The sequence below is a fragment of the Ascidia mentula genome, chromosome 6 (assembly GCF_947561715.1).
Source record: "Ascidia mentula chromosome 6, kaAscMent1.1, whole genome shotgun sequence".
Taxonomy (NCBI): domain Eukaryota; kingdom Metazoa; phylum Chordata; class Ascidiacea; order Phlebobranchia; family Ascidiidae; genus Ascidia; species Ascidia mentula.
The window spans coordinates 3,423,235-3,440,377 of NC_138571.1; positions in this window are offsets into that span (position 1 = coordinate 3,423,235).

Below are 17,143 nucleotides of genomic sequence, written 5' to 3' on the forward strand. Positions count from 1 at the left end.
GTCACACAAATTTATAACATCGCATTGGAAATTGTCCACATGACCAATAAAGCAGGAAAGTGGAGCTCGTCATTTAAGAGATAGATATTAGGCTGCACGGCATTCACGTAGGAATCAGCACGAACTGTCACTAGATCGTCAAAGGAAGTTCAATACTTCTCATCGGATGCATTATTCAACTCCAAGGTGGAACTTTTAATTTTGTTCCTGACGTAGATCCTGTAAGTCTGAAAGCAACACATGATATCTCCAGCACAACATATACGGAAATGCTCTAACCTTATGTTCAGCAACACAAGATATATCTACGGAAATGCTCTAACATTATGTTGCAGATCTTCTCTACCAGCAGGATTGTTTGAAAGGCTCGGACAATTATCGAACATGCCATTCTCTACTCAAGTTTGTAGAATTAATTAAAAAAAAACACACTCCAAAATAATAATGGTCAATGTTCGGCGTGGTAGTAGAACAATTAACTGTTTCACTGTAGCGCAAAAGAACTTGCGATCACTTGGTTGACGTTTTCTTTCCAAGTTTTCACGCTTTCGTTGTATCACGTATTCTTTTACGCCACGTTCTTTTTCACCTTTTGTTATTTCACCTTCCACCTGCTTAATTAAATGTTTCGTGTTAATTTATATTTTAATTCACGTAATTATCTCGAACGCACCAGTCACCGCACGTTGATTTTATATCGCAGCGCTAACTCCCTCTCTCTCACGTGACACGATTGGGCCAATGACGAGTGATATAAAAGATAGAAACGGGACTAACGCAGGACTCAAAAAAGAGAACTGCCAGGCTGCTTTATGGATCGTTATTCGCATGTTTGTATTTTAAAGTTTTATCAACAAGATTTAATCTGATTGGAAAACAGTTGTGCTGGAACAGGCTTGTGGTTAGCCGTTAATGCAGCGTCCTGAGGACCTTGGAAAGCGTTTGTTTAAGAAGCGTAACATCACTAAGCACTCCACCAGCTTTAGTATAATTTAACCTTTCACTTTCAAAAACATTATTCATACTAGAATGGACTCGCCTGATTAAGAACCAAGATTTGTATCAGAAATCAATGCACAGGGGTTACTTGAGTTGAAATCGACTGAACAGTAAACGTAAGGGTAAAAAAATCGCGGTTAAATTATTGTCAAAACGAATACCTTGTTTCATTCACTTTTTACTAGTCTTGTTAACACTAGAATTGAATTTAGCCGAATTAAGACCCACTGATATAAAGTCTAAACATGACCAACATCAGAAAGACAGGATACTGCAACGATCAGCCCACTAGGTGGCGCTTCAATTTCTTCAGAAATATTTGTTAATCAAGTCCTACATCCTTAAATTATGAATGATCTCAGTCTTTCAAATTATATGTACAATTTTATTCTTACCAAGTGCCATATTACACGACACAAAGCAGGCATGAAAACATTTTCTCTTGTTAAATGGAAAGCATTTGGTATAGAATCTGACGTAACAACATAGAATAAAACAAAATCTGTGAACTGGGTTTTCGAAAACTACAGGTTACTTGCGGTTGAGTGGGCACGGTCAGCGCCGGTGACGTAACAATATGACAACTGGCACCCATTTATAAAGGTTGTTACCAAATCCTTGCAAAACTAAGGAATTCCAAGAACAAAGTATCCGAGAATTAACTTTCCAATCTCATTTTGTATGTTTTGAAATTAGATTAAAAAACTGAATTGAAATTATAATATTTTATAAAATACCGAAGCAGTTTGCAGAGAATGTGAATCAACAGACTTTGCTCATTTAGTCGAATTGAATGCCCATGCCAACATAAACAACACCAAGACTGCAGCTATAACCACAACCGATACAAACAAAAATTCATTGAGATCTGAATCAAATTTCTCCAGGTCTTCCTCCATGTTTCCTGCGAACAAAACGTAATATTTATCTCCTTGTGGTTGAATTTCTTCCAATCTTCCTCCATGTTTAATTACACGAAATTATTTGCTCCAAATTTATTTTGAAACTCAACCGAACAAACAGGGCCTGATTGAAGAACACGATATCAGTGTTTAGAACCGCTTTCTCTACCTTCTATGTCGTTCTCCGCATTGAGTTTCTTTACATATATAGGTCCAGAAGAAATTTGCTGATAGTTTCTTTCATCTACAGACCGCTTCTTACTCCCGCTGCAAGTCTACACAAAACAAAATTTACAATTGGAAAGATGACAATACCAAACACAAAGCGTTATAAATCTGTTGGAATTATTGGAACGATTCTGGAAATCATTAAACCAGTCTTTTGCATGGTTTCCAACCTGTATACTTATGAAAACAAAACCAACAGTTCATAACAAAGCTGAAAATATGATTTTTCGCATAGAAGTAAACGTGTTCATATATGTGCTGTAATAAACATTGCGTTAATTAGGAGCAAATGCAAATGTAAACGTTCAAGTTGCAGAGAACGGCAATGTTTTGATCAATCAGGTCTTGTTAGTGCTGTTTGTGACCTCACACAGGCCAAGACAGAGGTTTGGTCACAATAGTTTATATTTTCAAAAAGCCAGCCATTAAAAGTACTAAAGTAAGTTACCAAATCATGGGTAACACTGTCGACTGGCCACTAAACCAACCATAGTATGCAGGCCGAGGTATGCACTCTCTGCACCACGATTACCATGGTGTGAATGTTGTTGGATCATAGATCCTATTTAAGGTACATCATCACTTCATTATCAATGAATCAAGTGAATATTCTCGACCAATATTTAACCTTGATTACAAACTGACCTTGTCTGGACAAGATCCCGATGAATTTTGACAGATGGTGACGTCACAATGAAGATAGATCGCTTGCTGGTCGTCTGACACGTTTGTCCACACGAAAGTTTCGAGTTTAAAGCTTGCGTTGTTTGTCTGGTAGTTTCGAATCACCATTTTCCTGGTCGTGCCTTCATTTCCGGTAGATGGCGCTGCGCAACTTCATGACAAAATATATTTGGAATATTAAAAAAAGGCGCAAATATTGCTCAAGACAAATAGCTGAAACAATATATTAATTAAACTTTAGACACTATTAAGATTTATTCATTGTTCATACCCGTTTTCAACGACAGGATAGGACAACGAGTCAGCATAATTTTCAGTACTTGTAGCCCAACACTGCTCTGCCTAAAATTTTTTTAAATTTGATGCAAACTTCAACAAATCAAACATAAGCAAATCTAACCTGGACGATAAAATCTGTTTCCTGCTCTGAAACTCCATTCATTTTAACCACAGCAAAGATATAGTTGGGGACGATTATTGGAGAGCTTTCATCCACTGGCTCACTGAATCCCTCGTCACTGTAGACGTTCAATGAAACATCAAACTCACCAGATACAACATCACCTTCCACTTCTATTACCCTGCAAATATTTACAATTGTGAGCTACATAACACAATAATCACATTTACATAAACACACAAAGTACTAACAATATCAAGATCAGCCTGGAATAATTTAGAAACATTTCGCCATGAGGCATCGTCAGTTCCTTAGTTATAGTAAACACAATAGGCTGATCTTGTTGTTTAAACTAGTGTTTGTGTGCATATTGATATTACGGAAGGTAACACAGTGATTGCTAGGACAACATCTGTAGTCTATGATTTCGGTGTCAATTTTCTGTATTTGAAGTCACATAATATTCGGCGTCGATAATATAACAAAATTTATAATATTCTGCAAAAACAACTTACTCTATGGCAGGTTGAACAACTTCCGATAAGAGATTGTAAGTTGCAGTGAAGTTACAAGTCATACTGATGCTGTGTATAGCGTATCGTTGAACTGGACTGGAAGGATCCATTGCTTTGAGGTTATAAACAATGTATGTAAAGATGAGAAAGTCGCCTTGTTTCTGAAATGGTAAAAAGAAATAAACTCATTGATACTCCAGGGAATGTGTAGTTGATGTTGTTTCCATGTACAGGAACAAAATAAGGCAAAAACCTTGGCACATCATGCGAAAATGGTGGTAAATAGGAAATGTTGGCAAAAGCTTTCCTGGAAAGATATTAAAGCAAATACATTTAACCTCGTATGTAAATTCACATCGTGTCAGATTGAAGCGAAATATGGGCAAAGCTTCGTTAGTTTTGCATTCGTCTGGTACGTCATCAAGGTTGGTTTTATGGTTGGGACTGATGTAAAGAATATCACCGCTCTCGTATGTAAATCTCGCCAGATCGCCAGGGTTTTGAATTCTGCATGTATTTTTTTGCAGTAAATCGACTTCCTTGTCTATATCTTTAGATATATTGCATGCCTCGTTCGTTTCAAAACAGGATAGACAATAACATCTATGATCACAATTTTTGATAGAGGGATAGTATTTATTACAATGTAACCCTACAAAATTTAATGTAAACCTCGGGTCATTAACATGCTCTTATGACAACCCGTTGCATTATAACACTTATTAATCCACATCCTTACCTTATCTCAATCTCATTCTTACAATCGATAGCTGTGGAATATACTTGACCTGGGGATTGAATGGCACAAAATTTACCACGGATAAAGAAGTGCAGTGCAATGAACCACAACAAATATTACCAATGTCAATTGTGAAACCTCTTTTTGGATAGGCATAATCCGATAAAAAAGCAAGTCGAAGGTTTGTTCCATTTGTCGTAATCACAAATGGGTTTAAACAACCAGTTATCTTGCTTGAGGCTCCAGGCTCGTCAGAAGTTATCTAAAATCAAAAATATTCTGTTATTTCATGCTTATATTTTTTGATAAGATATGATTTCAACGAAAACGTTATCTTTTTATTTTGAAGTCATGTATTTTTTTCACATACTGGGCGGCTGGTATTTTGGAAGAATTTTAAAATCCACTGTACTCGACAATACCTTAAACCCGACCCACGTATTTAACAGCTATAACTCTTACAGAAAGGAAGTCGTATCCGTCCTCTACGCAGAAATCAGTTGCGTTGATTATGTAGGTATTTCTTCCATCTCCGATTAACTCCCAAATACAGAGAGTGTTTACTTCATAATTGTCTGGATAATTTGGGGTCTGTATTTGTTCCGGAAAAAGGGAAATATTTTGTGGCAGACAGTTTGCTTCAACATCTAAACAACAAACATACGAAGTATGTAAAAATATACTCGTTAAAACAGACCTTGTATGGCAAACGAATTTTGCATTCTACACAAAAGCTCAAAAAGTCCATTATCAGGTTTTGTTGGTCATAAAGTTTGCGGTAGATTGCGACAACGAATTTTTTTTTACCAGTCATGTTTCCTGCATTGATAATGTTCTTTTGCAAGTTGCATTCACGGCATCAACTCGAACATTTTCACCTTTGTAGCAGAAAGGCCACACGGCGTTTGCAGATAAGAAATTTATTATATTTGTTTTTATTGCACAAAAATTACCACCACATATGTTGTTTTACCCTGCTCTATGTATTGTGCTTTGTTTGGCTGATTGTTTTTGAAATAAAACCTTTCCCTTTTATCATTCCACATGCACTACTTCATTTACGGTTTAATACACGTCAATAGAAATTAGTTGCAAACTTCGCATGATGGAAGTTTTTGACAAAACAGTTGATTATTTTCACTGCATTTTTACTGAAATAACTTTTAAGTTTCCCACTTACAATGACCAAGAATCAACCTGACGTCTCCACTGGTTTTATTGGTCTTACAATCGTACACAATGGTGCCTGCAGATGAAACAATTGGCCCAGTTGAACTTCCGTCACCAGTAAATCGTCCAAGCAAGTTTCCTCCAACTCCGTCGTAAACCTAAATAATATGCAGTGGTATTTAAAAATTTCAAACGTAAAAATTTTTTCAATACGACGTGTCAGTCTTAGGTCTATAACTGTAACAGGTTGATGTCGGGACAAAGCAATTGCGTGTTAAAAAATAGCATCACAATACTGGAACAGATGCACACACAAGGGTTCTAGTAACATAGAAATGTTAATAAAATTGTTAAACTGTCCGTAACACTTAGCGTTATTTTGTAAAAATATCTGATGTCGAACATTTTCTTTTTTTGAGTTAAGTAATTGCTGGTGCTCTGTTTGGGCAAACTGACTTCTAAAAAACTTTGCCAAATATTTTTATGTATAAATTTCACGAACAGGTGATCACAGTTGGTCACTTTGTTCCCGTGCCATCCTGGTGCGTGTAGTCCCAGCGTTTTTCTTTCGCCGGTATCGCATTTTACTTTGACACGCCGTTTGCAGCAGCTGATGAAGCGAGATTAAGCTAGCGGAAACCCGCGCAAATAAAGTTTTTTGGAAGTCAGTTTGTCCAAAACAGAGCACCAGCAATTACTTAACTCAAAAAAAGAAAAAATTCGACATCAGATATTTTTACAAAATAACGCTAAGTGTTACGGACAGCAATGTGGAGCCAATAATATGAATTTGTGTATAAGCTGCAGACAGATGGCCACTGTTTCGACCTAAAAGGTCTTATCAGTGCAGCTGGTGTGACTATTAGACGAACTTTGCAGACCAAACGGCCAAGCAAAGACTTCCACTTTGTGGTGACTATACAGTCACCGTCATCCGTTGGGCACCAAACTCGGTGCAACCTTACGGAGCAAACACAGTTTACGGACAGTTTAACAATTTTATTGACATTTCTATGTTACTAGAACCCTTGTGTGTATATGTGCACATTTGCATTATCTGTTTATTTGTCTCACAAAGCGTGCTCGCATGGTTTCCTGGCGGGAAATACCCACAGGTCAGTAATCGTTGTCATTAATGTAGATTAGACCTTGTCGAGATTCTAGTAATACTTTTGATATTTGTGACTAAAGGCCTGTCATGTGCCTCTTTCAGTGTTTTGTAAGCCAGTTGACTATGTAGCAAATTTGTGACGTTTGTTTGTATGTTTTAGACGCTAAGCTAACTCCATAGTGCCTTTAGAAACGTGGTACTGTGACCTTCTGAAATCTCGACCGTACCCTGTATGACTCGACCGTGCCGTGTTTGTACTGTCTACCCCAATGCTGTCTTGTTGCTGATGTATTGTGTCTCACCCATTCTACACTGATGTCATCCCGAATCTGTGAACGATTTAGCGTACTGATTCGTTGTTCTTTCACTGCACAATATATTCACTAAAAACCAAGAGACTGGGGTGCGGTTGCGAATTTCTGACTCATCGGACCTGAGGTTGGTACCTACGAAGACCCGGTATAGGCAGACTGATAGCGTAGGTCTATGCGTGACATTCAACCAATAAAATTTGGCCGTCACATTATTTCGGAAGATGTGATTTTAACAAAATAGAAATCCTCTGCGCATTAGTTGGTTGAAAAGTGAAATATTGTTTTGAAAACAAATTTGGAAAACAGCCTTATCTAATGATTTTTTCATGTGGCTGCAATGCCATCGTACAATGTACCCAAGCAAAAACGTTGAAACTTACATCGCAATAATCAGTTTCTTCAAAGCGTCCTCTCCTTATATATGTGAAAGCTGGGTGAGTCGTAGGGGTGGTGAAAATTAATGTGTAATTCGAACAGATGTCATTTATCGTTTTGTATTGGCTGTCAGCATTATTCAACAAAAAACCCCCATCGCAGGGTACGGATGAACCTGTAAACATTCAATGGTTTATTCAAGATCTGTAGAAATAAATTTCCTACAAAAACAAAGAAACAATTAAACCCAAGTTAAAACCAACATTTTTAAAGTTTAAACAGAGTTGAAGCACACAAATATAGTGTATATTTAAAAGCATCAATCGATGTCTTTTGTGACTTCAAATTTATAAACGAAACAACAAAACTCTCAAGTCAATGTGACTTAGCTGGAAATGGGTTCAAAAAATAAAGTTCGTCAATTTAAAAAAAAATCCTTTAAATTTCCAGTTTACTTACATTTCCCCAAGACCAACATGAAGATGGCCGAAAGTACATTAAGATGCATCGTTTGATATTTGACTCGCTCACAACAAGGCAACACTATAAACAAACTACCAGTTACCCTCGTACACTGCAAACACAATCTATCTGAATACAATTGGATTGTTTAATGCGGCCCGTACGGGATAGGAAGATATGCTTCCTGATGAGTAATATCCCGTCATACAAGAACAAATCCAACTCCACACAATACTAATCGAACCTCACATGTTTACTGGAGCATTTGCTTGGTTCTGTGTCTTTTTATTAAATATGCTAATAATGGTTGTAAGCATAAAGTGTGCGGTTAATGGGCAGTGCCAAGGCTAATTGCTGGAAAATGTATCTTCTACGTCTCTACTTGTTGGTTGGTATGCACGGCCAATTCCTTGTGTACACACGTTTGAAAGAAGTCACGAGGCTAAGCCACTGCAGCCGCATGACGTCACACATAACGCACGACCGTTGCTTCAATCGCCGTATGTTTGAGTCGGTTATATATTTTACTATTATGCAGTAAATATTGTTATATTTTTGTCTTTTAACACAATGTTTGCAGTTGGATTGTTTCAACGCGTTGTATGTGATTACAATGTATTAAATACGAACACTTCTATTGAGGTTAATAAAAGAATACCAGCATTTCACATATATAATATCAACGGATGGAAACCAATCAGGATCTTCGTTTTTTTTTAAGCCCAAACGTAATGCAAGTTTCCTTTTCTGATCACTTGTGACTTTTTTGCCAATTTAAGTTAATTACGTCAGTGTGACGTCACTTTGCGACGCACTATCAAAAACTTATCACATAACCTGTACAATTTCCGGTCTTGTGGAGTGCAATTGAATTCGTACGACACAACAGCAACGAAAAAACCTATGATATTTTCAGCATGGATTGTGACAAATTAAGAAACTAAACCTATTGAGGGTGATGCCTGGTACGGAGTAACATTTTCTGCCGTCAACTAACCCTAAAATAGGTAAAATACAATTCGATTTCGTTGCTGTTGTGCCTTTTTGTCATTACCAAGTCAAGTTAAACAATGTGATGATGTAATTTTTGGTGGTCCCCCCTTTGTGATGTTACAGTGACAAAATTTTGGTGTGTTATCTCAGCTTTCTTCGACCTTTGTGATTACGTAACTTCGGTGGTTCCCCACAATAAAACACTGTCCATGCATAAGGTAAGAAGTTCAGCCTCACAAATTATAAATTTAGGTTTTGATTGTGTTGTGAAATTAAGACAAGACTTGTCTTAATAGGCATGAGCCAATGGCGGTACGCAAGTTGCCCTGAGCCTTGCGCGCGCAACGCTTGCGTGAGTGATTGACTGTGTGTTGTCGCGCACATGTTCTGTTAGTGTGGTTTTTCGTTCTTGTCCAGGCGTATGTACTGTTTTCTTTTCACCTATGTGTTTTGTAGTTGTTCCTTAGTTACAGTGACTTAAAGCCTCCTGTGTGAAATAAACAATTAACATCATAACAGATCGTATTTTATTTTACATTACTTTAGCGGGAAACTACAAATGTTAGAAATACATTGTTTTTGATCTTATCTGTAATTGTGTTTTGAGTAAGTTGGCGGATCAAAAGATGTGAACACATAGAAAGATCGGTCATTCCAATGAGTCGAAATTAACAGCAAACGCCGGGGTAAAAAAGTCTCGGTTAATTAATGTCAAAACAAATACCTTGTTTCAGTCGCTTTTGCTATAGACTTAAAGAATGGAAAACAATGCACAAGATACTGCAAAGACCAGGCCATTGTAGGTGGCGCTTAAATTTTTTCAGGCGCCAATTTTGAGTTGTAAAGTCGACTTTCCTTCAATTAAGAATGATCTCAGCCTTCCAAATTATATGTACAGTTTTATTCTTACCAAGTGCCATATTACACGACACAAAGCAGGCACGATAACATTTTCTCTTGTTAAATGGAAAGCTTTTGGTACAGAATGTGACGTAACAACATACAGAATAAAACAAAATCTGTGAACTGGATTTTCAAAAACTACAAGTTACTTGCGGTAGAGTGAGCAAGGTCAACGTAACAATATGACAACTGGCACCCATTTATAACGGTTGTCACCAAAACCTTGCAATACTATGGAATTCCAAGAACAAAGTATCCGAGAATTAACTTTCCAATCTCATTTTGTATGTTTTGAATTTAGATTAAAAATTAAATTTAAATTACTATATTTTATAAAATACCGAAGCAGTTTGCAGAGAGTGTGAACCAATAGATTTTGCTCATTTAGTCGAATTGAATGCCCATACCAACATAAACAACATTAAGCTTGCAGCTATAACCACAGACGATACAAACAAAAATTCATTGAGATCTGAATCAAATTTCTCCAGGTCTTCCTCCATGTTTCCTGCAAACAAAACGTAATATTTATCTCCTTGTGGTTGAATTTCTTTCGATCACGTAAGTGAAAACTAGGAAGGGAGGTCATAAAAATATTTGCTCCACAATTTTTTGGAAAACCCAATCGAAAAAAGCAGGGTAAGAACACGACACCAGTGTTAAGAACCGCTTTTCCCTACCTTCCATCTTGTTCTCCGGATTCAGTTTCTTTACATAAATGGGTCCAGAAGAAATTTGTTGATAGTTTCTGTCATCTACAGACCGCTTCTTACTCCCGCTGCAAGTCTACACAAAATAACATTCAAAACTTGATCCATGCTTTGTTTATCCTTGATTGCTAACTAACATTCTCAGGACAAGATCCCGTTGAATTTTGACAGATAGTGACGTCACAATGAAGATAGATCGCTTGTTGGTCGTCTGACACGTTTGTCCACACGAAAGTTTCGAGTTTAAAGCTCGCGTTGTTTGTCTGGTAGTTTCGAATCACCATCTTCCTAATCGGACCTTCGTTTCCGGTAGATGTCGCTGTGCACCTGTATGAGAAAGATTAATTGAATGTTTGAAGAGTTAGCCTTTTCTTCAATTGTACGCCTTTAGCGTCATTTTTACAATTTAAAAAAAAATGTTTGAACAGGTGACTACTCATTTATGAATATTTCCTCAACTGATGAAAAAGAATACAAATCGTTTAATTCTCGTGTATACCCGGTTTCGATGACAGGATAGGAAAGTGAATCAGCAGAATTCTCGCTGCTTGTGGCCCAACATTCATCTGCCTAGAAACACTTGTCTTTGAATTTTGCGCAGAATTCAAAGATTAAAAAGTGAGCGATTCTCGAACCTGACGAGAAAATCTGTTTCCAGTTCTGGAATTCCATTCATTTTAACTACAGCAAAGATATAGTTGGGGACGATTATTGGAGAGCTTTCATCCACTGGCACACTGAATCCCTCGTCACTATAGACGTTCAATGAAACATCAAACTCACCAGATACAACACCAACTTCCACTTCTATTTCACTGCAAATATTAGTTCTAGTTAGTGACATGTTACACAAAATTTACAACATTTGCCCAATTTTTGACCTTCAATATATAAACAGACTAGTGCACATTGTTTTGACCTGAATGGTCTAAACCTGGTGATTACAGCACTGAACGAGCTTTTACACTACCAGGCACACAGTATTTCGCTTTGTGCTGCTTTTCATGTAACGTCGATCAAGTTTCCAAACAACAATGATGAACCAAGCAGCGCACTGCGCCCAAACAACAGCTTGGTATGCAAAAGTGCTACAAGCTAGGGCATCATCGAAATCATACCAAAATTAGTCTTCGTCGTTTAATTTTCACCACATGCGACTTTTATAACAAACATTTTGATGAATGCTCACTCTTTTGCAGGTTGAACTACTTCCGACAGGAGGTTGTAATTTCCTGTGAAGTTACAAGTCATGCTGATGCTGTGCGTGATGTAACGTTGAACTGCACTGGATAGATCCATTGCCTTGTGGTTACGAACGATGAACGTAATTATCAGAAAGTCACCTTGTTTCTGGAAACAAAATACATTGTTTGGAAAGTTTTGTTTGATTGTTAATAAAACGTGTGCACGTTCAGTTGAAATTACGAAATAAGTACAAATGTCTGGAACTACTAATTTGAGGAATTATTTTCATACCTCGTATGCAAATTCACATCTTGTGAGATTGTAGCGAAATATCGGCTCAGCATCGTTAGTTTTGCATTCGTCTGGTACGTCATCAAGGTTGGTTTTATGGTTGGAACTGATGTAAAGCACATCACCACTCTCGTATGTAAGTCTCGCCAGATCGTCAGGGTTTTGAATTCTGTGAATTTGCGTACCCATTTAACTGTGAATTTAAAGTACCGATATATTTTACATTCTAATGTTGTATAGTGATTTAGAAATCCACCTGACAACGAGAAAATATTTAGGTCGTTTTTATTATCCAATATTACATTAATATTACTTTACATTAACAGAATGCGTTGTATACCGCAAATATTTTGACAGAAAGAAGTCCTTTCAACAAACTCCAGACGGCAACCGTTAAACCAAAAAAACATTTTTCGAAACAAAAGTATTTATGAGTGCTTACATTATTTCAACTTCGTCCTTGCACTGCAGAATTGTGGACATTTCTTGTGTTTCACTTACTGGAAATTAAATCAAACAAATTGTTTACAAATGTTTAGCTGTGGTTCCACCGAAACTTTACATACAGGAATGAAAATTGCAAACAACTTCATAAATACCAAAGTCTATTTCGATGCTAAAACCGCGTGCTGCATATATTCCGTCGGATAGAAAAGCAAGTCGAATGTTTGTTCCATTTACCACAACCACAAATGGATCAACAGACCCAGCAAGCCTGAACGATTCTTCAAGATCATCAGGGTTTATCTAGAATCGTAAAACATGGTCTGGTGAAAGTTGTACGCAGTCATGCCTTGGCAGATGGCCACCAACTACAATCACAACAAAAAAGGTTTCGTAGGTTGATTATATGAATAGAAACCGTTTATGCTTCAAGGGTAACATTTCCGACAGGATGGCAAAATAACGTAATTGACACTAGTTTCTGTGTTAGTTTAAAGCAAAATTCGACATTTTTATTGAGTCTCCAGAAAATTTCTAGGTCTGCTTGGTGAAGATGAAATTTATTGAAAAGACTTGTTATAAATTTTGGAATTGGGGAACTTTTCCACATACCAGAAACTTAACAACAGAAATACTTACAAATAAGAAGTCAAACAAACGTTCGGTTGAAAAATCATGAAAATTAAAAGTGAAACTTCCCATAGATTCCGCCGTCAATTCCCAAAAGCAGAGAGTATTCAAATTATAATTACTCGGATAATTTTGGGACTGGATTTGCACTGGAAAACTGGAAATACTAATTGAAGGACAGTTTGATTCAACATCTGAAAAGGGAACATTTCACTTATGTAAAAATTTGAAAATTTTGGCATATTCGTACAAATAGCAAACGAAACGATATTACAATCAACAAACAAACAAAATGTCGGGCTTACAATGGTAAACAGCAAATTCCACGACTCCGGATACGGTGTTACTTGTTTTGCAATCATACGTAATGATGCCTGTAGGAGAAACCACAAATCCGCTTGAGGTTCCGTCCCCTGTGACTCGGTGAAGAAATCCAGTTCCATCAGAAATCTACAAACAATACTGGAGTAAAATATAATAAGATTAGTGATTACGAATAAATACTACTCATTCCGATATTTGCCACCGTTGTAAATGGTAGCGCATTAAATCCAGCGCTTCGGAAATAGATTGCTTAACTTACAAAACTAGAAAAACAAGATCGACTAACAAACAAAGCAGCAAGAAATTGAAACTCTAAATCACTACTGTATAAAAAACTATGTTATAAACAAAAGAGTAGGCTAATCTATGAAACTTACATCGCAATAATCGCTTGCAGCTAACCGTCCTAAATGAACATATGTAAAAAGTGGGTTTGATGGAGACGTAGTGAAACGCACTGTGTATGTAAGACAGTTTGCAGATATCTGCACTGCAAAACCGTCAATTGGAACCACGTGATTTCCGGCAGAGCAAGCGCGGGAGTCTAGAAAAATTGTCTGTTAGAATAGTTCAAAACACACGACACACTGAAAAGCTGAAAAATAGATTCAATTTCTGGATATTTACTGAAGCTTGGGTATACAATAAGTGAGTTGTGTTCGTGTTGCAATTTAGTGTTTGGTTTGGTCAACGTACTGTCTATGGAACGTTGGGCACACCACTGCATAATTGCCAAAACTGACACAGGTTATAACCTATAGGTGTTGCGTAACTTTGTTTTGTATACCTGGTTTTGTGATCAGCAGACAGTTGTGCATTCTGTTATAAACTATCAGGTCTTGTTGGTGCAGCTAATGGATAACAACATTTTGCCGGTTAACTGGCCATACAGAGAATGTGAGGTTCTAATTTGTAGTAGATTTTTTGCCGTTAGACACCGAACTAAAAACAACGCTTTTTCATGGTTGCATGGCTTCCTTGTATTATGTCCGCATAATATGCATTGCCCACAAGAGTATATATAGCTTCTCACAGGGTTGTTGCATTTGCATCGCCAGCTGCTGGTAATCAGTTAATATATTACACAAAGAAGGTGCTGGTCGTTTGTAAATGACGTAGGAAGAACCGTGGCACGGGAGGTAAGCGCATTATTTCCCGCTGATTGCACCATAGTCTGACTGGAATGTCTTAAACATGCACGCTTTTAAGTTGTTCAACCGATAGCTCAAACGCTTGACAAAATGCATAGGCTTGAGCACAAGGAAGCTTCTGGTTGCAAAGCACTTTTCTGTCATCGCCAAGACTTTGTGGAAATGACCACTGGTTTTTATTAAAACTGTGCAGTGAAAAACATTCTGAAATCGCGCGAATCAACACTTTCGTATGTGAATAACATTGAGATTGTATTGTCTCTAAGATAGGTATGCGACGTCAGGTTGTATTCACTTCTTATAACTACACTATGAGAGTTTCCTTTTCATTATTATTATTATTGTCCTATAATTAAAATTTTTGCATCCTTGTCCGATTTGGAAATTACAAAAGTTTAAAATTGCCAAACGTTTTTTCTATGTTGCAAATAAGGCTTAAACAACAATTATCAGGAACCCCAACCCAACTATGAGAACTCAGCAAGAAAAAGTAACAGTGTTTCACTCACAATTTCCTGCGAACACCGCCAGAAATGCCAGATATAGGATGAGATTCATCTTCTGATGTTCAGTTTTCTCTTAACCAGACAGCACTACATAAACCATGTTATTAGAACCGATGCGGGTATTGCTGTTTAATTAGGTCATCAAACGATGGCCTACACAACAATTAAATAACTCATCTTTTTTAAGGTACATGTCAAGCAATGCCGTTAGACCGCTTTGATGTTAATATCAGGAACTTTTTGAATTCTGTGCATTTCGAAATGTTCAATTCAAATTGTAAAATATATTTGCATGCCGTTTTACATGTCCGCTACTACAACAACGGTTTCAACCGATATTAGTTTTTCAGTTTTGAGCTTTAGCCAGCTCGTATCTCTAAGTCTTTAAAAAGCATGTAGCAAAATACAATAGGAACCAAAACAATGTGTGTGGCACTGAAAATCCTACCGATCTGGCGATTCATACATAGAAGGGAAGTTATATTCTTTAAGGCAAGGGTTCCAACCCTGAAACCGAATGTAAAACTGACGAATCTTTGCCGACATTTGTCTGCAATCATCAACGAGGTGAAGTTTGATGTTTTGCGAATCCCCGCTAATTTGATGAGAGAGTAATAACCTTTCCACAAACAATTGGCACAAAGCTATAGCATTCTTTTATGTCCTGTAATATACGTCACAGAAAGCAGTGTTTGTATTGCGTAATGTTTTGCGTGTGTAACATACGTCACAGAAACCAGTGCTTGTATTGCGTAGTGTTTTGCGCGCTGCTTTGCACATGTACTGCATAATCCCACAATGTGACCCAAATGATTGAGCCATCGAATATTCTCGAGTAAAGTGATTCATTCAACATCCTGTTTACCACATAAAATGTTCTCCTATGCTTATGTCACAACACACCTATGTTCTTGTATTATATTACTTCAGCTCTCATAATGGAGAGCGTTAAAGAGCCCAGTTTTTACCAGTAAATTCAGTCAAGTCAAATCTAGTCTTCGCCGTTCTATTTGCTGGCATCCTATCAACGTTGTATTGAAAGTTGTAATGTACCGTCGTAATGAAGAAGATAACAGAAATGAATACAATTATTCGGGAAGAGATCTTGGTTCTGGGTGCTTTATAGAACGGGGCAGAAGCAGGTTTAACCATCAAAGAGACTCAATAACCGCTCAGGCCATCGAGACACTGTTAAATATCTCAGAAACACTTCGAGTTATTTACAGTCCACTAATGAAGAAAAATTAAATTCACTTGTTAAATATAAAACAGTCTATTGAACAGAATTAACATGTTAAATAGTCATTATGCGACTTGTTAGCCTAATACTTCGGGTCAGCCCAATCAGATGATTTACAATTGGGGTATTTTTACACAATCAACTCTTCTGGTATGATTGACTGACAAAGTTCTCCAACAATCCCATGGGTCATATTGCCATTGCGCAATTTAACTTACATCTTAATCCTTTCACAACAAGGAATATAGCCTACAAAAGGCAGCATGTAATGAGTTCTGAAATATTACTCGCATGTTATTAACTTACTATGGCTTAACATTTCCATTTAAATCCCAGACATAGGCCTATATTTACGTGTGTATGAAACTATACCTTTTCCAAGCTGGTACTTCATAAAGTAGGCTCTAGGCCCACTGTTTGTGACCACGTTGTGGTAAAAAAAACATAGTTAGGTTTTTTAAATTAGAATTTAAATATTGCATTTCTTATACTTTTATAACATTTTTGACCGCATGCCAACACTATTTGCTAATATGTGTGTGACACAGTGAATAATTAACAACTATTTTAAATATTTTGGTACAGACTAACTATCCACCTACAACCCTATAATTTCCCGATAGTGGAACCATAGAATACTAAAACATGGAATGGAAACTCCGCTGAAAGTGCGCCGTCACGCATGAGTAACACTTTACGCGAAATGAAAAATGCATTGGGTTAAATGCGATTTTGGTGTTTTTTAAGGGGCTTAAAAACCCATCAAATAGAACAAAATTTAAATTTTTTTAAAAGAAACAGGAAGTTTGGTCCCTCGTCTTTTGAAATATGTGGATGATTTTGAATAAATCGTGTCGCATCATTTTT